Source organism: Salminus brasiliensis, chromosome 11 (assembly GCF_030463535.1).
Source record: "Salminus brasiliensis chromosome 11, fSalBra1.hap2, whole genome shotgun sequence".
NCBI classification, from domain to species: domain Eukaryota; kingdom Metazoa; phylum Chordata; class Actinopteri; order Characiformes; family Bryconidae; genus Salminus; species Salminus brasiliensis.
The window spans coordinates 33,745,151-33,767,405 of record NC_132888.1 but is presented as its reverse complement, the minus strand read 5'-3'; the positions used below and the strand labels follow the sequence as shown (position 1 = coordinate 33,767,405).

Sequence of the window (22,255 nt, the reverse complement as noted above, 5' to 3'; positions counted from 1 at the left end):
AGTGTCAAAAGTTTACAGGAGGATGTAGGTCAATAATTATCAAAACATGCCCACTATATGCAAATGTATTTCTATGATTCTGTGAATAATTTACTCAAACAGTTATTACTTATTAATGCTTTGTGAAATATTCAAACATCTATCTATTATTTTTCACACACATATATATATATATATATATATATATATATATATATATTCATATATTCCCAATCAAGCTGAAACTTGGCATGCAGCATAATTTTTGTATATAAGACATGGGAAATAAAAGACAAACTTATAAACTAAAATTTCTGACCACAGTAGGCCCATTCGAATTCAGCAGGCCTTTCAGAGCCAAACATCAAGAAACTTACAGTGGGGAAAATAGTATTTCTCCCAAGTTCTCCCACTTAAAAAGATGAGAGAGGCCTGTAATTGACATCATCGTAGACCTCAACTATGAGAGACAAAATGAGAAAAAGAAATTCAGAAAATCACATTGTCTGATTTTTAAATTTATGTGCAAATAATGGTGGAAAATAAGTATTTGGTCAATAACAAAAGTTCATCTCAATACTTTCCTCCATGCAGATCTCCTCTAGAGCAGTGATGTTGTGGGGCTGTCGGTGGGCAACACAGACTTTCAACTCCCTCCAAAGGTTTTCTATGGGGTGGAGATCTGGAGACTGGCTAGGCCACTCCAGGACCTTGAAATGCTTCTTACAAAGCCTTTGTTGCCCTGGCAGTGTGCTTGGGATCATTGTCATGCTGAAAGACTCAGCCACGTTTCATCTTCAATGCCCTTGCTGATGGAAGGAGGTTCGCACTCAAATTCTCACAATGCATGGCCCCATTCATTCTTTCACGTACACAGACCAGTCGTCCTAGTCCCTTTGCAGAGAAACAGCCCCAAAGCATGATGTTGCCACCCCCATGCTTCACAGTTGGTATGGTGTTCTTTGGATGCAACTTAGCATTCACTCTCCTCCAAACACAACGAGTTGTGTTTGTACCAAACAGTTCTACTTTGGTTTCATCTGACCATAAGACATTCTCCCAATACTCTTCCGGAACATCCAAATGCTTCTGGTAAATTAATACAGGTAATGAGTGGAGGACAGAGAGGCCTCTTAAAGAAGAAGTTACAGGTCTGTGACAGCCAGAAATCTTGCTTGTTTGTAGGTGACCAAATACTTATTTTCCACCATTATTTGCAAATAAATTCTTTAAAAATCAGACGATGTGATTTTCTGATTTTTTTTCTCATTTTGTCTCTCATAGTTGAGGTCCACCTATGATGTCAATTACAGGCCTCTCTCATTTTTTTAAGTGGGAGAACTTGCACTATTGGTGACTGACTAAATACTTTTTTCCCCACTGTAAATATGACATGACAATGGAGGCATGTCCTCTTACCCTGTACAGTCCTTATTGGCCAGTTGTGCAAAAATACATTTACAATAGTTTAAAACTTGTCCTTGGATTTTCTTCCAGTCAAAATTGGTCATGATGCAATCTGTAGGTTTCACACAATAAAGGTGGGGTTTATTCAACCAAAGCCTTATTGAGGCTTCAGTTGCCTGAAACATTTTGCATATGCATAATAAATTGTTCAGTTATGACAGCTAAACAGCCTTGCAAATGCATGTATGACTACCAACATCTGTCTGCAAAGAAGGGTCTACATCAGCACATTAAACTTTATTATGCTCATGCCACTCATGAATCTTTATATTTTATACATTTCATCCTAAGTCTCTTATCTTGTTGTTATATGTGACACAATTTTACTGCTGTACCATGCATGAGTATGTATGTGACAAATAAACTTTGATTTGATTTTAAGAGGAAGCATATTTTTTTTTACCAGTAAGACTAGAGAAAGCCAAACTTTCAAATGAGGGCACGACTAAAAGCTTATTAACTACAATCTCTTCAGCTTGCTAACAGCATGTGCTGAGAGTACACAACGAGAGGACAGAAACACTACAACAATAACATTTTTATTGGTTAATGTCAAATCAGTTCTGGTGGTGTACAAATACAAGATTAGATTCAGCTGGATTACTACTACAACTGATCATTTGTGTAATATTTTATTTTAAAAAAAAAGGCTAACCATATACACTTAAAAAAATTATTAGAGAAGACATTTTTCAGTAGCAAAAATTATTAACTGAAAAATGCTGTGTTCATAAGTATTCAACTCCTTTGCTGTGGAAGCTCCAAATATCTTCAGATGAGCTTCGATGCCCTAACAAGGACACAGTTGGTCTGTGAATCATTTATGTGAAACATTTAACCTTTTCTAAATTAAAGACTTTTCTTAGATCAGGATATAGCTCTTGATCAGACTATGAAAATGAAATAAAGTTGTAAAAATTAAGAACAAGAGGTATTATAATGAAATTTAAGATAAAGTTGTAGACATGCACAAGGTAATACCTGGATATTTAAGTATCTGGATAACACAATGAGCAGTGCTGGATTAATTGAAAAAGTGAAGAAACATACACTGTATCATACCATACAGCCTTTGTCTTCCCCTGAGAGGCCAGCAATGACTTTGAGGGAGATACATAGTTCAGAGGCTGAGACTGGAGTGAAGGTGCACCAGTAAGTAATTGATATAAGTAGCTCTGCATACAACTTGTCTGCACCTTAAAAACCTTGAGCAAATGTGGCAGACAAAAATGTCCAAAATCACTCTCAATCAGTGTGTGAAGTTGTTAGAAATGTCCCCTACGGAACTTAAAGCTGATATTGCAGAAAATGTTGCTTTTACCAAGTACTTAGATCTGCTGAAATCCCTGTCTATACTTGATTGTCTTTATCTGTTTAAGTGCGTATAGCACAGCATAGATGTATGTCATGGAGCTTCATTTGACTGTGGTTTCTAACAAATAATTCACTTTACCACTTTTGACATTTAGATTGTGCTGGATGTCTATATCCCTTATTAATCATTTAAACAATTGTAATAATTTGAATAATCAGTACAGGGACACCTAATTATGTTTTGTCTACTCTGTTCTGGTGTCACCCAGAGGTCCGCTCCATATTGAGAGCTTAGTACACTATATGAAACACCAAATTATAAACTGCAATAAACCTGAAATAGATGTATGCCCAGCTTTTTAAGGCAAAATATCCATTGCCAAGAAACATACAGTATATTATTGATAAAAGTTCCTTTAAACTATATTCATGTCTTCATGTACAATGTATTCAGAAGACACTTTTCAGAGCCAAAGTTAGCTTACCCTGAAAAAATGCTAACTACTTGTTTCTTCAGAGTAAAGACTAACAGGAAACACATTCATTTTACCAGGATGGAGCCTTATTACAAACAGCTCTAGTCTACCAATAAAGGTCCACATTTCAGCCCTGGGGGTGTTTTCTTAAGGATTATCGTTTTTTAAAGAACTGTCTGGTGCACATTTTGGAGAATATCAGCATTCCTATGATATTGTTTGCCAGCCTGAGACAAGTGAAAACAGAGAAGCAGCTGAAAAGGGATTTTGAGATTGTTCTGAAAATTGGTCTTCCAGTATAAAAACATGAAAGCTATCTCAGCACTACGGATGCCCCTATGTAAACACAACGCCCTGCAGAAAGCTATGTAGAATTGGTCATCTTTACAGATTTACTTTTGGCTTTAATGTGCTTTGAGAATTCAGCAAGAAAATGTATGCATTCTTTATATGTGGCCCAGAGGAGTTTTAATATAGTTTAATCTTGAGATACAGAAATGGTGTGTATGACAACAATAACCAATAAAAATACATGGAGTTAATAATGTATTACTTTAACATTTATAATATTGGGTTATTGATTTAATGTTTCATTAGTAATATTTTTGTAGTTTTTTGCAGCTGATAAACTCAATGCCTATGGTAAAAAAAAGTCTACATTTTATAAATCTACTTGAGTAAATGAATTGAAGGATTATAAAACGTTAGTTAACTTAATTGCAGAAGACCTCAATCAATACAATTAAGTTATTCCCTATTTTACAGGATCCCCATACGCTGTGTATATACAGACAGTACTAAGTAAATTATTTACCCCTTTCTGATTTTCTTATTATTGTAAATGACAAAAGATGAAAACTTTAAACAAAAAATTAGACAGAAGAACCCTAACTCAAAATGTATTTATTTAATTATACTTTTCTATAGTGATACATTTACAAACAAATTATCCAAATATGAAGCGTACTTGCCCCCAAAACAAAAACTTGCTGCAGACCTTTAGCAGTTATAGCTGTAATCAACATTTCCTATAATTTAATATCACATTGCCTTTCAAATTGTTGTAGAGGAACGTAAGCTAACAGGAGGAGGGGGTGGCTTATGGGGCTCACGCCTTGGATGATTGTGTCATGCCCGCGTCGCCGCGTCCGCCCCAGGGGCGGTCCCGGGACGCGGCTCACAGGCGATCACGAACTCCCCCTATCACGGTCATTTAATGGACTCTACTTATGAAGAGGACTTTTATGTTGACAGTCATGTTTGTTCTCGCTTTACGGTTCAGTTGCTTTCCTGTGTCTGTCTTCACGCTCTGTTGATGTGTTTCACCTGTGGGCTGGCGTATTTAAGGAGGGCTAGCGCAAGCAGCCAGGGCTGAGAATTAACTTTAGTTGACTTTTGTCTTAGGAGCTCTGGTTATCTCAGGTCAACACTGGGTTGGATCTGGTGTCTCGTAGTGCTGGCATTATCCGTTGGGCTCTCCAACGGCCTCTGCTAATATCAGCTAAACCTCCTCTGTCTAAGGACTCAAGTGTGGCTGCCGAACCGCAACTGCCTGTTCACCCTCGGTCATAGAGCACCGTAAGGAGTATCAGGGGCTAGTTCATAGGAGTGCGCTGAACTCTCCTCGCTTCGTTCGTGAAGCTCACGTCAAGGAAGTCAGCTCTGGTGTGCGCTCTAGTTATCGCCTGTGCTCTGGTAAGCTTGCTCTGGCCTAGTATCGGTTCTGTTTGGGTTCGGCAGCGGATCCCTCAGCTCCGGAGGTCCAGTAAGTCTCAGAAGCGCCTGACCCGCGCTGTCTTTCTGTTTCACGGTTTTCCCCAGGCTGCCTGTAGGTTTAGGTTTTCTGTATCGTTCTGGCTCGGCCCAAGCCTAGCCCTCGTCCCTCACCAGCCACAGGTGTGCTCTTTTGTTTGCCCAGTTTGGTTGTCACGATTGTTTTTTGTTAACCCTGTTAGTCTGTTGCTGCTTTTTCATTGTTTTCTGCCCTGTTTGGGTTAATAAACTCTCTCGCTTTGGTCCATCCCCTGCGAGTGTTCTCCCTCATTGTCTGACCCAGTGGATCATGACAGATTGGTCAAAAGCACTGAATGTTTTTTCAAAATAAAGAAAATAATTTAAATCACAGTTTACACTTTTGAAACCCTCAAGCAATTATATTAAAAGTAAGATCAGATTCTATAAAGCACACAAGAAAAAGAATTATCTTACCAACCGTGGCTCGCTAGGTAGACCATTTCGATGGGTAGCACAACTCGACAGAACACCTGTTTTAGTTAGTTAACGTAGCTAGAGTTAGGGTTACGGTTAGCTATGGATATAAGAACATTTTGTAAAGAAATCAACCACGGCCCCTCGCCCACAGAAAACGATATGTCAGGTGAGTCAGCAGTGAACGTCATTCATGACCACCGCCTATTCTATGTGGCATCTGTAATGGACCATTCAAGTAAAATGAACAAAATATTTACTAGACCACAAGCCCAGTAATAAACATACTCTTAAATCTAACAGGGGGTGTTCCTAGTGGCGGGGGTGCAACGGTTCAATACACCTTTTTTGTTCGCGCACAATAGGCCGTCAACCTCATCGTGTCACACACTATATTCACACATCTGAAGGGTTTCACATCCGAACACCACTCAGTGCCGTTATGGAGTCTTTTTATAAAACAATCATAAACCTAACCACAGCAAGCTTACCAGGCTGAAATAGGATTACTGTTCTCCAGTTTCTTATTGTCAATTCCACCTGCATTATTATATTATAATAATGCTGCGGCATTATTTATGATGGAAGCGAATGGAAGCAAGTTAAATGCAATACTATTATCAGCTTATTGGCTTAACTTGCCATTCAATTAAAACCATGTCTGAGTTTTGATAACTATATAAATTAATTAAATGTACTCAGTATGAATTATAGTTAAATAAGAAGTACATTCCATAATAGTGTTTTCTTATAGTGGCCATGTTTGTTGTGGCTATCAAAACTCAAATACCCATAATCCTTTGTGTGCTAGCTTTAGCAATTAGTTTGCAGTTTTGTTTGTATTGCAGCAACATCCAACGTAGGAACAATGTGGTATGGAGCTGGTGTGGCAGTAGCTGGTGGCAATTCCTCATATTTAAGTTCACTATTTAGAGTTAACTCAGTTATGGTTATTGGCTCCTGTGATGCTGGCAAAGATGAAATCTAAACCTCACATGAAGCTTTGCTCTTTGTGCATGCACATCAGTGTAGAAACATGAACTGTTCAGATACATTTTGGATCTAGGTCAAGTTAAAAAGATAGTTTAAGGATTTTGGCCACCTTACCTGCTGTGTGAATGTAGCCTAGGAGTCATGCAATTGTAGTTATTGAATTGTGTTTTTTACTTGACTACGTGAATAACTTAGATGGCGCCTTGTGACAGAACTGCCCCTACGCCGACATTGGAGGCATCTACCTCCACCACAAATAGCTTCTGTTGGTATTGGGTGTTTGAGTAAGGGAGCAGACAATCAATTGCTCTGTCAGAGATTTAAATGCTTTGTCTGCTTGAGAGGGTCACTGTAGTTTTTTGGCACCACCCTTTAGGAGATCAGTGAGGGGGTGTATCTGCAGAATTGAAATCCCAGATAAATCTCCTATGGAATTGAGCTAAACCCTAAAACCATTGAAGTTCTTAAACTGATTTTGTCACAGCCAATTTGTCACGGCATCAACCTTTAGGTCATCCAAGATCACTACCTAAGCATTGATTATGTGTAATGTAACCCCAAAATAAGTCATGTGAAATTCACATTTTTCAGCCTTGACAAAGAGTTGGTTATGTAACAGGATGGACAAAATATGACAGACTTGGTGGGTGTGAGTGGGAAGGTTACAAAAATGTTTAAGAGTAAGTCAAGAAATCATCCAAATAGGCGATTGCAAACCAACTTAATACGTCTCAGCATGGCATGTCCAAATAATCAAAGTGCCCCCTGGTGGTAAAATACGGTTTTCCACTTGTGCCCTTCTCTAATCCGAACGACATTATAGGTGCTGCAGAGGTCTAATCTAATGAACACAAAGGCTCCATGGAGCTGCTCCAAAACTACAGGGACTAAAGATAATGGATAGGGGTACGCTTTAGAGATCTGGATAAGCCCTCTGTAGTCTATACAAGGCCTAGGTCCACCCCTGTTAGTTAGATAAATGAAACCCTGTGACTGAGCCTCCTGTATGTACTCCTCCATGGCAGATTCCTCCTCTAATTAACTAACCAAATGCAACTATCACAGTCATGATGTTGAGGCAGTGTCATAGCATTTACTTTATTTACCTTATGCCTTTGACCAGCATGTGTGTTGTCAGTGTACGGCCTGTTGTCAACTCTTAAACATAATGTCACACAGTCTTGATGCTGTAAGCTTTACAGCACATTAAGCTTTACACACTACATATTTTTCTCATTATTTTAATTTGAGAATTTGGCTACAACAACTAACATTGTGAAAGTCAATAAAAAACAAAAGTGTTGACAACAACACTTGATTAATTATTACAACTTGTTATTGATTAATAGTTCTGCATTACTACGCATGAAAATGAGCATGCAACACATTTCTTACTTCTCTTACTTGAACTGCCTTTAGATTTTTTTAGGTTTTAAAGTAGTACTATTTTTTTAGGTTTTAAAGTGTCCTATTTCAAATCTGTGGACCCAAACTACATTTTTGATTACACTCTTTGAAGCATAAAGCAACATCTAGCAACTGTGCTAAACATCTGGGTGAAATGATGTTGCTTCCAGTTGATCCAGCAGAGCTCAATAAGTAAACTTTTCTAAGATTCAGTGGTAGAAGTCAGTTATAAGTCAACTGTGTACTTCTTGGTGTGACATCTCTTTATCTGTGTGCTGTGTGGAGCTTCCACAGCACAGAGGTTTAAAACCTGTGCAAAGAGAATGTTTGATTAATAAAAAATCATTTCTATAATTTCTAATTTCTAGGATTTAGTTTCAGAAGACAAGTTAGGCATTGTTCTCCTTATTTAATTTGTTCATTTTTAAATCTGTCCCCCAGAGAAAACGTAAATCAGAGATGGACTACCTCTTTGTTCTACAGAACAGAAATATTATAGTATTTTTACTATAGTGTATATATAGTAATATTATAAAACTGTATCCATCTACATCCACGAACTGGTGAAAGGTTGAATATTGAATTAACACATTTCTTTTGCACAATGGCCACAAAGTATATGGATATGCAAACATGATCATGATTAAGCTACCTAGCTAATAACATAAAGGTAACAGTACGTATGTTTAATTTGATGTAGGCTGATTTAGCTCTGACCAGTCCCTGTATATGGTCAGGATACAGTGCTTTGGGCATTGACTTTATCTGTCAGCTGGTAAGTGCATTTTTAAACAAATTAACATTTTTAGTTTGACCTGTGTGTATATAATGTTCATAACTTATTTTTTTCACATTATTTTTCACAATGTATATAATATCCTATATATCCCCATTCAGCTAAAATATATAGAGATATGATTTGTTTATCCATATCGCCCAGCCCTTATTGAAACTGTCCATCTTGTTTATACATTTTGATAAAATTACTTCATCTGAACTATGCAGATCATTGGAGTAAAAATCAGTGTTTGTAGTGGGTTACAAATGAGCTAAAAGCAGTGAATGGGGGGAAATTATGTTTGGAAATATGTCTTGTTTTAATGTAATGTGTATGAGCTAGAATTAAGCTAGAGTTATGAATATATATTTGAACAATGGTATTTAAAAAACAAATTCATAGAACTACTTAAACCACCTTTTAAAGAAAGCATTTGTTTCCCCAATACTGCACACTGCTTGTTCAGAGGCTTCTTTAAAATTGTATAGGCTAGATGGCAGGGTCAGAGTATTTCCAGAATGGCAGGTCTTGAGGAGTGTTCCTTGTATGCACAGAAGACCTAGCTACTGTAGCACCAATTGCTGAAAAACATCATTGCTGCACGAATGTGCTGGATGCTCTGCCTTAATTAGAATCCCATGTGAAACCGATAATGCAGAGATAATGATGCAAGGTCTTGATTTCCAGTTAGAAGAAGAAATTGTGCAAACATCACGGCAGGCCTTTTTATCAGTCATGAAAAGTAAGTTTTTATGTTGATTGCATTCTTGTGACATTATCTAATGGCACAACTAACTGAACAAATTTGTCCAACTCTCAGATGTGTATCGGTTGTACCTCCAATATAGTGAACATGATTAGGCCAGCATATTCATGACTTAAATCTTGGAAAGTTGATCATGCTATGCAGATCAGATTTGCCACAGATGTTTCTGCCATTTTAAAATTGGTGTGCATTGGAAAAGATACGGAAATCTAGGGAGTATATTCATTTTGATTATATTGATGCGACCTGCTAATAATGGGGGTAGTAATGTCCAACATTTGAGGTCCTGTTTTGTATGTGAAAACTGTTGGGGGAGTTACTGGAAAAAGTAAACTTTTTTCCAAGTTCGGTTTGTACCCTGATATTTTCTGTTATATATTAAGTCATCCAGTATTATCAGGACAGAAGTCAGAGAAGGCAGAAGGACTAGACCTATGTAATAACAGGTCATCTGCAAAGAGTGAAACCTGGTACTCTGTGCCACTCTATGCCACTATAACTGTTGGTCTGTCCGTAGTGCTACAGCAAGAACATTTTGCTGCCTGTCTGTGGTTTGCCTGTATGTGGGGACTGAAGGTGAGGGAGAAGAAGAGGAGTTTAAGGAGGCGTGGGGGATGAAGGTGAGGGTAAAAATATAGGGTGTTTGATGGTCATCACACAACAATGAGGGGAAGGTGTTGGCTCTCTGCAAAGGTGAGCAACCATCAGCACTAATTGCATTACCATATAGTTGGCAGTCAAACAGACAAAGACAAAGAAGGAGAGTGACCACTTCAGGTCGGCAGACAAAGAGTAATCATCATACAAACAAATGTGTAAGATGACCATTTGCAACTTTCTATATGGCCGAAACCATAAGAAATTAATGTTAGAAAGGGGAATTTAGTTAGAAATAGAGATTTCTTTGTGACATGTCAGACTATTATATAACATGGGGAGGGTAAAAGGGTCTTGAATTTCCACCATTTGTACTTGAATCCATTTTCTTTGGAGATGGTTTTGTAACCTTTTTCTGCCTAATGACCATCAACAACTCTTCTTCTGAGGTCCTCAGAAATCTCCTACACTTCCAAAAATGTGCTGTAAAGATCAGACTTTGATCCCTTTTCAGGGCAGATCTAACTTTATAGATCACTTAAATTCTCACTCAAGATAAGCCTTTCATTTGATTGAAAACACATAACTCTAATTTTATCTTTAAATAAAAAATGTTATGCTAGAGTTATCATACTTTACTCATATATATGTAATATTGGATTACTTCTATAACTTAAGTAAGTGAATAAATAAACCATGTATAATTTTGCTATTATACATTTTTGCAGTTTCTTCTGTTTGTAAATCATTTCATGATTCAGTTCATTTTGTTTGAGCATGTATATGGTAGTTTGATTTTGGTGTTTAAGGCAAAAACATCTATTTGGTGTCAAAAGACATCTACAGTGTCTTCTCTGAAATTCTTAATTGGATAGTTTTTTTGTCTGAATCAGGGCTTTGTTTGTGTTTTGTGTAAGTGTGTGTGGGGGGGTTATTTGCATAACCATTTAATTTAAGTAATTGAGAGTAATTGAACTGTTTGCAGTGCATAGAAATCATCCAGTTATTGCTCAGAAGTAGGGGAGATCAACATGACCAAAATAATCTAACATGTTTTTGCCTATATTACAATACACAGTATCGCAGTATATTTAAAATATAAAAAAGTTAATATTGTATTTAGTTAAATACAATATAGTGCATTATATAGGGCAGTCTAAAAGTATCAGTACATGGCTTAATAAGAACTGCACTTTTTTATTTAGTATGTATTGGACACTTCCTTGTGTAATCATGTAATTCTCTCAGATATTTATGTTTGAATGAAGCTGTAGTTGGCTTCTACCTTAAATGGTGCAACAGTTACAATCTGAGACGTTTTACCTTAAATCTCAAACCGGTACAATCGGAAACTGAAATTCGAGGTTTCCCCTTATAATCTTATCATTTTTGCAGTTAACTTTTTCAGGTCTGATCAGCAGTTCCAAGAACAGAACCAACCAGGCCAGGAACCAGATCCGGACCATCACGAAAAAACAGCAGGTCCTGGAACAGAACCAAAAAGTCTGTGCAAAGCTGTGTAGCAGAACCAAGGCACAGCCCAAAAGATTAATGTAGCACCACGCAAAGAAAATATAGTGAAGTATTTTGGTTAGCCAATGTGAAGTAAATATACAGTGGTGTTTAAAGTTTGTGAACCGTTTAGAATTGTCTGTATTTCTGCATGAATTTGAGAATATAAAAAAATTAGGCTTGGGCTGTGACCAAGTATTGTGCTATATACACACGTGGACTAAATTGTTGGTACCCCTCGGTTAATGAAAAACCCACAATGGTCACAAAAATAACTTGAATCTGACAAAAGTAATAATAATAAAAATGCTACGAAAATTATCCAATAAAAGTCAGACATTGCTTTTTAACCATGCTTCAACAGAATTATTTTAAAAAATAAACTCATGAAACAGGCCTGGACAGAAATTATGGCACCCCTAACTTAATATTTTGTTGCACAACCTTTGAGGCAATCACTGCAATCAAACGATTCCTGTAACTGTCAATGAGACTTCTGCACCTCTCAGCAGGTATTTTGGCCCACTCCCCATGAGCAAACTGCTCCAGTTGTCTCAGGTTTGAAGGGTGCCTTTTCCAGGCGGCATGTTTCAGCTCCTTCCAAAGATGCTCAATAGGATTTAGGTCAGGGTTTATAAAAGGCCACTTCAGAATAGTCCAATGTTTTTCTCTTTGCCATTCTTGTGTATTTTTAGCTGTGTGTTTTGGGTCATTATCCTGTTGCAAGACCCACGACCTGTGACTGAGACCAAGCTTTTTGACACTAAGCAGCACATTTCTGTCTAGAATCCCTTGATGGTCTTGAGATTTCATTGTACCCTGTACAGATTCAAAACACTCTATACCAGATGCAGAAAAGCAGCCCAAGAACATAACAGAGCCTCCTCCATGTTTCACAGTAGGGACAGTGTTCTTTTCTTGATATGCTTCATTTTTCTGTCTGTGAATGTCAAAATGTCATAGGACATTCTCCCAGAAGCTTTGGGGCTTGTCAACATGTAGTTGGCAAATTCTCTTCTGGCTTTTTTATGATTTGTTTTCAACAATGGTGCCCTCCTTGGTCATCTCCCATGAAGTACACTTTGGCTTAAACAATGACGAATGATGCGATCTGACACTGATGTTCCTTGAGCTTGAAGTTCACATTTAATCTCTTTAAAAGTTTTTCTGGGCTCTTTTGTTACCATTTATATTATCCGTCTCTTTGACTTGTCATCAATTTTCCTCCTTCGGCCACGTCCAGGGAGGTTGGCTACAGTCCCATAGATCTTAAATTTCTGAATAATATGTGCAACTGTAGTCACAGGAACATCAAGCTGCTTGGAGATGGTCTTATAACCTTAATTTTCTTTCTAATCTCCTGACACAACTCTTTCTTTCGCTTTCTCTGGTCCATGTTGAGTGTGGTACACACCATGTCACCAAACAGCACAGTGACTGCCTGTAGCCCTATATATAGGCCCACTGACTGATTACAAGATTGTAGACCCCTGTGATGCTAATTAGTGGACACACCTTGATTTAACATGTCCCTTTGGTCACATTATTTTCAGGGGTACCATAATTTTTTATCCAGGCCTGTTTAATGAATATACCTTATCAAAATAATTCTGTTGAAGCATGGTTCAAAATCAATGTTGGATTTTCATTTGTTCATGTTCATATTATTCATATTATTATTATTTCATATTATTACTTTTGTCAGATTCAAGTTATTTCTGTGACCATTGTGGGTTTTTCTTTCATTAACCGAGGGGTACCAACAATTTTGTTTGTGTGTGTGTGTGTATATATATATATATATATATATATATATATATATATATATATATATGATTCCGTCGATTAGTCCGACAGGTTCCCTGAGTACACTGGGTACACTGGGTGCAATTCTCGGCAACCGGCAGCAGGCACTAGCCCTCCTTATATGCGCCAGCCACAGGTGGCACACATTAACCAAAACAAGAACGGACACATGACGCTAACACAAACAAGATGGCGACAAACATAAAAGTCCTTAAACATGACATGACCGTGAATGTGAAACCACTCCTGAACGCCTGCGGGCCGTGGCAAACGCGGGCGTGACACCTGTGGCATATGCTTGCATTTAAAAGTCTGAAAGTCATACATACAATACAGTATTTTAAAAAAGTTAATGTATTTTTGGTATCAAGGCAAGCTGCAAATCAGAAAGTAAAAGAAGCAGAAGCTAAAAGACAAAATAAAAGCCTGAGAATTATTATTATTTAAAAAAAAATTGTGTAAGAAATATTCCACATAGTGTTATTTTGTTCTGTTTTATTGGTCCAGTTGTACCCTGCAGGAAGTGTACTTGGAGGTCACATTCTGGCTCATTTCCTGTTCAGAAGACACTTTCAGGTATTTGCTTCCACAGCATGCATGTGTGTTGCAGAAATCTTTTGTATTAGTTTTGTCAGTACCCACACTGGTTGTATACCAGCATTTGTGTAGTCTGATATAGTTGGATGTAGTTGTGTGTATGTAATATATATTAATTGGCAAATGATCAGTTATATTAGCCTAGCATACCTACTAGGGTAACTATTGAAATAGAAATGTTAGAATGCTGTTAGAATGTTGTGGTTGTATAATGTTTCAAAAACACATTTCAAATTCTTGGGTAACAGCAAGTGCCAGCCAATAATGCATTTTTGTAAGTGGAAACAGTGCTGATGAATTAGAACTACTAAAGTAATTTTTTTTTTTTATAAATGTTGTTCTTTGTCCATTGAACAGACATGCAGGTATTGGTGCGATGGCGTGCTTGTCACAGTTGGTATATTACTGTTATTATGATTTCACATTTATTAGGTTTGCCACACCTCTCCAGTGCTAGCACATACTGTGTGAGCAGAACAATGTACTGAGATGGCTGTAGCTGTCACGCCACCGCGCCCGCCCCAGGGGCAGTCTCGGGACAACACTCATTTTCGCCTTCTTGGTTCATGTTTGTGTTAGCGTCATGTGTCCGTACATTGTTTGGTTAATGTGTATCACCTGTGGGCTGGTGTATTTAAGTAGGGCTGGTGTCAGCTGCCGGTTGCTGAGAATTACTCTTAGTGCACCCCATGCACTCAGGATACTCTGCTAAACTTAGATACTCTCTGTTCACTGGTCTAGTCTGTGAGATCGTCTTTTGTTCTAGAGGACTCTTCCAGCCATAGGTAGCGTAGCACAGCCAGCTAGCTATCTGGGCAATATTATTTCTCGCTAGACTGGTTGGTCTCGCTAGACTGGTTTCTCGTGGTTGGTGTGGCGCAACAGATAACACCACCACCTACCATTGCGTTACAACAACACCATGTGGGAGACCAGGGTTCAATTCCCGGTCTGGGTGACTGTGCTGCGCTACACCAATAAGAGTCCCTGGGCAAGACTCCTAACACTACATTGGCCCACATCTGTAATACGAGTAACTGTAAGTCGCTCTGGATAAGAGCGTCTGCTAAATGCCATAAATGTAAATGTAAATAAATGTAAATGTAGACTTCACTCGGCAGGCGGCGCTCGCGGCCCCGGATCACGTCAAGGCGGCGCTCGCAGCCCCGGAACAACGTCTCGCCCAGCGCAGCCCCGGATCACGTCAAGGTGGCGCCCAGCGCGCCCTCTCAGGTCACGGTGGCGACCAGCGCGCCCTCTCAGGTCACGTCGGTGGCCCAGCCCGCCAGTCAAGCCAACTCCGAACTCAAGACGCCGCCCAGTAAAGCCAAGACGGCGCACAGCGCACCCAGCAGAGTCACGACGCTGGCTTTCACGACGCTGGCTTTTGTTCTAGAGGACTCTTCCAGCCAGCTAACTATCTGGGCAGTATTATTCCCAGTGTCCGTTTGGGGGCTACTGCAGGTCTGCGGCGATTTCTCGCCAGGCTTCACAGTTCAGCGAGCTCAGGTTCTGGAGCTCCATTAGCGAGCCACTCTCTAGCTCGTTTTGGCAAGTAGCTACCTCCATCGTCGGACCGGTGATAAGGCAGACAAGAATATGCCTTGAGTAGCAAGAGTTTATTGAATCTGCACGCAGCTCGTGACCACGATACAGATTGACTCAAAAGCATTCAACATACATATTTATAGTATAGATTAGGAAGTTTAGAGAGGGGGCGGGGTGTGCGTGCCACACTGACGTCTGAAGAGATACATTGTTCAGGTCGCTGTGACCCATAGATCAGAGGGCTGGCACCTGAGGGGACACATTGTCCGGGTTGAGAGGTAACCAGCAGGTCAAGATAGGCTGTAAATACGTCAGGCGCACTCCCTCCCCAATGCAGTTGTAATCTATAGAGTCTTTCAGAGTTTTCCCCAGGCCCTGCCTGGTGGTTTATGTTTCTGTATAACGGTTCAGGCTCAGCCCCGGCAGCTAGCACAGCCCTAGTGCTTCACCAGCCCCAGGTGTGTTCCTTTGTTTTGCCCCTTTTGGTTGTCACGGTTTTTGTTTCTGTTCTCCTTTTCCCAGGTAATCATTGCTGCTGTTTCTGTTTGTTTTACAGTTTATTGTTTCGCAATAAACGTCTCGCTTTGGTTCATCCCCTGTGAGTGTTCTCCCTCATTGCCAGACCGTGTGGTTCATGACAGAAGCAACCTCTTTACTTCTTTATGTCTGTGTTAATCAGCAAAAAAAAACTTTCACAAGACTCAAAGGTTTATTCTGGACTGTACAAGTGATGAAAATAAATAAAAACAAAATTTCGCAACACAAATCGTATGCAAAAACACGGTGTTGCTATCAGTATCCTAACTGCTTACTGCCCTCCTAAAACACGTCCAAACTCAGCAGTGACAGTGCACCCATTTGACATAAACATAAACAGTGGTGTCTGAGCACTTTTGTATTGCTGGAATGTTACATCTGCACCAGGACCAGGCATACAACGCTATTCATTTATGGGCACATTTGATAAGGAGCTCATCCCAAAATGACATTTATCTGCTAAATAAGGTTTTGCCTTCTGCTTGCCTTCTCCTTGTTTTTCCATTATTTATTTTTTGTGAAATCACAAATGAACATTGACCAACAAAGCCAATGGCACTGTCACTACCCAGCTTGAGCCAGAGACACGAGTCGGACCACACATGCATGCAAATTTTATTAATCTGTTTTCCGCTTGTTGCCTAAAATGTTAATCTTGCATTAAAACCTTATTAGTTACCTAATAAACAGTGTTAAATATTGAGCAAATGTATAATCAGCACTCCTGCACACACACATCATATTTGAATATTGTATGTTAAAGACTGGTTTTGGTATATATATTTGTCTGGTTATAAAACACTCACTTTTGGTGGAAATAGCTATGACTGATGATGCTTTTATTATTTTGCTATAATGTCAAATTATTTGGTGGGCTATCCCAGTCCACTGAAAATTCTTAAATAATGTGACATTATAGCAAAATAAATTAAAAATAAACAAATTTCTTGCTAAAATATTTTGTAATACTGATTGTTATAAATATGTGATTTATTGAAAATATGTTTTTATATACTGTATATTTATAATATTTTAAACATAAATCATTAAAAAGAGTGATAAGTAATTATAACGAGTGTGCAATCAAAGAACACAATGCAGAACAACGTAGACCCCTTCTCACTTTGTTTAAATCAGTAAAAACCGCAAAACAATAGAAGTGACGTACATTTCTCGCACACTGTTCAAACCGGGTAGTTACAAGCACCGTCAAGAGCACCTTCAAAATACTCCACACACTGATGGTAGCATAACAAGTTTTATCTGAAGAATGAATCTGAATTTTATCTGAAGAATGAATGTGTGTAAGAATCAAGGCATTGACAATATTGTGGGTGAACTGAATCATTTGGAAGTAACTTGCCGCTTGCAAGTGTTAAGTTTGCATTTCATGGCTGAATATTGGTCAGTACTCAATATGGTTTCCTGTTTTAAGTGATCTTTCTGCCCCCCCCCCCTTTCAACGGCCTTAATCTGTTACATTTCATAGCTTATAGGAAAGATAAGATAATCCTTTATTAGTCCCGCAGTGGGGAAATTCTCAGTGAGGTTTGTGAGGTTTAGTGCACTATATACGGAATAGTCAGCCATATGAGACATATGAGTGAGGTTTGTGGGAGGTTTGTGTGGACATTTCTGATTACCAATCCACACAACACAGCACCAGTTCTTCAATGCACTCCTTAGGATCTTTTTCAAAGGCCTAGATTAATTGCACCTATGCCTTAAATGCTTTTCAGATGCCAGTAGTAAGCTCTTGTACATGTGTACTGATGGAAAGCTTAATCTTTAATTAAATAATTTACAGGATGTTTCGTTTTAACTCTCTCTTTGCCTTATTTTTCTCCACTTTATAGAAGAACCTTGGACTGAATAAAATCACTGAATCTAAATCAGTATGTGCGATGGCGAAATTGGACACATACGGGTGCTTGGTGTTTCAGAAACAGAACGCACAAGGTAAACATGCAGCAATATCTCTAAAGATGTTGGAACTGTACTTTTCCACTTTTTACATTTATTACGTTTACTAATCTGGATTCTTTTACCACAGGTTCTGTTACAAAGCCTTCATTCATCCACAGACCTACATTCATCTTTCTCAGACCAAGCCACAAGTATATACAATAGTACCTTTATTGCACACTGACTGTATACCATTTTTAAAATCAGTTTTAGCTGTTGGGACAGTAGATTAACCATCAGCATGTACTAAAGTCTTTCACAGGAGAAAATAGGTTTGCAATATCCTTTAAGATCTTTTAAGATTCAGAACATTCTGTTTGGAAGGTTTTTGTATTACATAAGCACAACATCTTCTTTGTTTTAACTTTTCACTTTCAAAGATGTAAACTTACAGCAGTTACACAGCCTCATGTGTGAAATTGCTGATGTTGACTTGGAGGCTGACAACAGGACAACAACCTCTTAGACCGTACCTCCTGGATATCCTTTCAGAGGATTCTGACCCATTTTCCTGTGAACAGTGCCAAAAAAAGTAGATGTAGTTAAATGCAGAGATTGTCTACAGATGCTGTGTGTGGCATGTGATGGCTATCTGCAAAACACACATGTTTTGCATAATAGAGGGTCAATAATTGATGGATTCTCCAAACCACTTTTCCCATAAAAAGTGGTTGTGGCTGACTGCAGCAGCAGTTACAAAGAATGCAAGCAAGGTATTGTTGTTTATTGCTTGTTATTACCATACCATCTTTTTTAACAATGGAAAACTTATTTATCCTGTTAAAGTCTCTCTGCTTCCTGTACTGGAGCCAAGTTTAATATTTGGATGTGGTTCTCAGGATCTTTCAGTAATACAAGGATGCTAGGATCACTAGGACCTGTCATCCAAGTTTGGTTGACATTATCAGGCCGCTATGATCTCCATTTTTCATGACTGACTTGCAGGATATGTGCATAAATGTTGAATCCAGAACTTAATCAAAAGTCGGTACTGGCCTGGGGCAGTTAGAGAACATGAGAAAATGCACTTACAAACATGCCTTTTATGTAATGGTAATGGCATGGCAATAACTCTATGTCCTAAAGTATACCTTTTATGAATGTAGTTTACATTTTTATTAAACTTCCAAACAATTATAACACCACCAGCATGTTTTCTAACTGTACTCTACTTCTTGCTAGAGCAGCTTACCAGCCACTCTAGACACAGCTTGCTGGTTTGTGTGGAGTGTTTTGAGCATATGCTAACTAGAGAATGATGACATGACTCTATATGCTCTGTGCTAATTGTGTGATAGAGGTGTACATGTTAAGCTTCTTATATTGGGTTTTTGAGCAGTGGAGTCCGACGCCACCGCACCGGGATGGCTCAGAATAAACAATTCTCGACAACGAGTATGCTCATGCTAGCTCCCTAACTACCACAGCCTCAGGTGAACAGAATCAACAGAACAAAATACATAAACCAAACACACATGAAACCAACTGAACCGGGACATGGATATCAACCTAAAAGTCAGTGAAACTAGACATGAACATAAGTCCTGAGGAGAGCCTGCGGGCCGTGGTGGCACAGACCTGACAGTACCCCCTCTCGAGGTGTCCGGGTGGGTCCCCAGACGGGGACGTCCCGGGCACCGGCCAGAAACCAGAGAACCGGAACCGACCATGGAAGGACCCCGCTGGTCCTGGTTAGTCCATAGTAGAGACCCAGACCCAATCACCTGGTTCGTAGGATGCCCCCCCCCCCCTTTCGGTCCGCTTGTTCCTTGTAGCACCACTGAGAGCACTCGCTACATGATGCCACTACCGATGTATACCAGGACCAGGCGAACATGACGTACGTGAGACGGCAGGTCGGGGGAGTAGGCGAGAATGTTGTCCAGAAAGAGCACCACGAAGCGTTTGAGGTAATCTTTCAGGACGTCATTGATAAATGCCTGGAAGACAGAGGGGGCATTCGCTAACCCATACAGTATGACCCGGTACTGGAAATGCCCCCTGGTGGTCATAATCGCCATTTTCCATTCGCCCCCTCCCTGATGCGTACTATATTATACGTGCTGCAGAGATCTAACTTCGGAAATTAATCCCTCCTCGCGTTGAGTGCCCGATAGTCTATGCACGGCCTTAACCCACCTCCCTTCTTCCGAATGAAAAAGAACCCAGAAGCTACCAGAGACTTAGACGGGGTGATGTATCCCTGAGCTAGTGCTTCCTTAATATACTCCTCCATCGCCCGCTCCTCGACCCCTGTGAGGGGGTAGATCCGAGCTTTGGGCAAAGTGGCACCCTCCACTAGATCAATAGTGCAATCGTACGGACGATGGGGGGCTAGCGGCACTGGACTCCCATGGCAAAACTACTACGGGGACCAAGACACGATCGTTCGGGCCAGGAGATGTGGGGGTCATGCTGGCTCAGCCAGAGCAGACCTAGTATCATCTCGTGCTTGGAGACCGGCAGAACCAGCAGTGATGGCACCTCTTGGTGGAGGAAGCTGACCCCGAACTTTAACCCATCCGTGAGGTGAATGATGTGGAGGGGCCTCGGGAGTGGCACGGTTGGGATACGCAGTCGTTCTACTACGTCCAGTCGTTCTACGTAGCTGCCCTCCGCTCCACAGTCGATCAGGGCTGAAACGACAAGAGACTGGCACTGGTAGGATATCGTGACAGTCAACGTGATCGATCGCGAGACGAGTCTCCAGACAGGAACACTTACTGCATTAGCGCGAGGAGTCCCTTCCTCGCGCGCTTCAGTGAATAGGCTTGACTTTACTCTGAGTCGTCTCTTACAGTCCTTGCTTCGGTGTCCCGCCACTCCGCAGTAGTAACAGAGCCCCTCACAGCTCCACCTGCTGCACTCCTACGGTGTAAGGCCACCTATGCCTATCTTACTGACCGGTACTGTAGACGACGATGGGGCATGTATCCCCTCTGAACTCATGAAACTCTCCCTGATCTGAACAGCCGGACCGGTCTGCCTTCTGGGCCTGGCTGCAGAACCCCAAGAGTGCGGAACTGTAGCGCGTATTGGGCCGCTGACCTAGCGCCCTGCTCCATCCGCAGCAGGACGTCACCCTTCATGAGCCCTTCTCAGGGGTGTTGAAACACTGCCTTAAAATGTTTAAGGTATTCCGAGAAGGGCTTCTTATTAAGGTGGCTGTGGCCCAATCTAGAGCTTTACCAGCGAGACGGGATACAAGGAAGGCGATCTTTGCCTGGTCAGTGCCGGTCAAGTGATTCTTAAAGATGACCATGCACTGTAGCAAGAACCCCTCGCAAAGCTCCGGATCACCGTGATACGTATCCGGTTTACTAACTGGATACGGACTAGGGGAAGTAGTGACAGGGCCGGGAGGACTAGTGGGCTCCAACGAAGACTGAACCAGTTTTGTGAGCCCCTGAATGCCACCCACTAGTTGGGTGACTTGTTCCTGCTGGTCCACCTGTTGCTGCACTAGGTGACCAACAGTCGCTGACACACTCTGCAAAGTGTGTTGCTGTTGCCCCAGGAATTGACCCTGGGCACGAACAGCCCGATTCAAGGCCTCCATCCCCGCTGTTCGGAGGCTGACGGCCAAGAATTCTGTCATGATCCGCCAGGTCAGACAATGAGGGTGAACACTTGCAGGGGATGGACCAAAGCGAGAGAGTTTATTAACTCAAAACCGGGCAGAAACCAAGGAAAAGCAGCAATAGTTAACAGGATGAAACGTGAAACAGAACGACAACCGTGGCAACGCAACAGGGCAAAACAAAAGAGCACACCTGTGGCTGGTGAGAGACGAGGGCTAGGCTAGCGAACCAGGGATGAGCCAGAACAATAACGCTAACCCAAACCTACAGGCAGTGCCTGGGGAAAACCGTGAAAACCAAAATGCTGCGCTAGTCAGGCGCTTATGAACTTACTTGACTCCAGAGCAGAGGGACAGCTGCTGAACTCAAATGACAAAACCGATACAAAGACAGGGCTAGCTTCCTTGAGTACAGGCAATACCTCAAGCCCATACTTGAGCTAACTACCGTGACTAAGCTTCGAGCACGAAGCGTAGTGAGTTAAGCTCACTCACGTGAACAAGCCTCTTACAGATCCCTATGGTACAATATGACCTTAGGGAAGCAAGTAGTCACGGTTCGGCAGATACACTAGAGTCCCTAGGCTACGGAGGTTAGCCTCTTCTACCTGAGGCCGTTGCAGAGCCCAATGGATTTAGTCTGCACTACGACACACAAGATCCAAAACTGAGTTATTTCTCGGCACTGGCTGCTGGCGCTAGCCCTCCTTAAATATACCAGCCAC

At 40.5% G+C, this 22,255-nt stretch overlaps 1 long non-coding RNA gene across 1 annotated transcript; it reads left to right on the top strand.

Moving 5' to 3' along the window:
* Positions 1-10,564: 10,564 nt before the first annotated feature.
* LOC140564986 (uncharacterized) lies at positions 10,565-16,040 on the top strand. Its single transcript, XR_011980568.1, has 2 exons — positions 10,565-11,467; positions 15,022-16,040. It is a non-coding gene; the product is annotated as an uncharacterized lncRNA (long non-coding RNA).
* Positions 16,041-22,255: the final 6,215 nt, after the last annotated feature.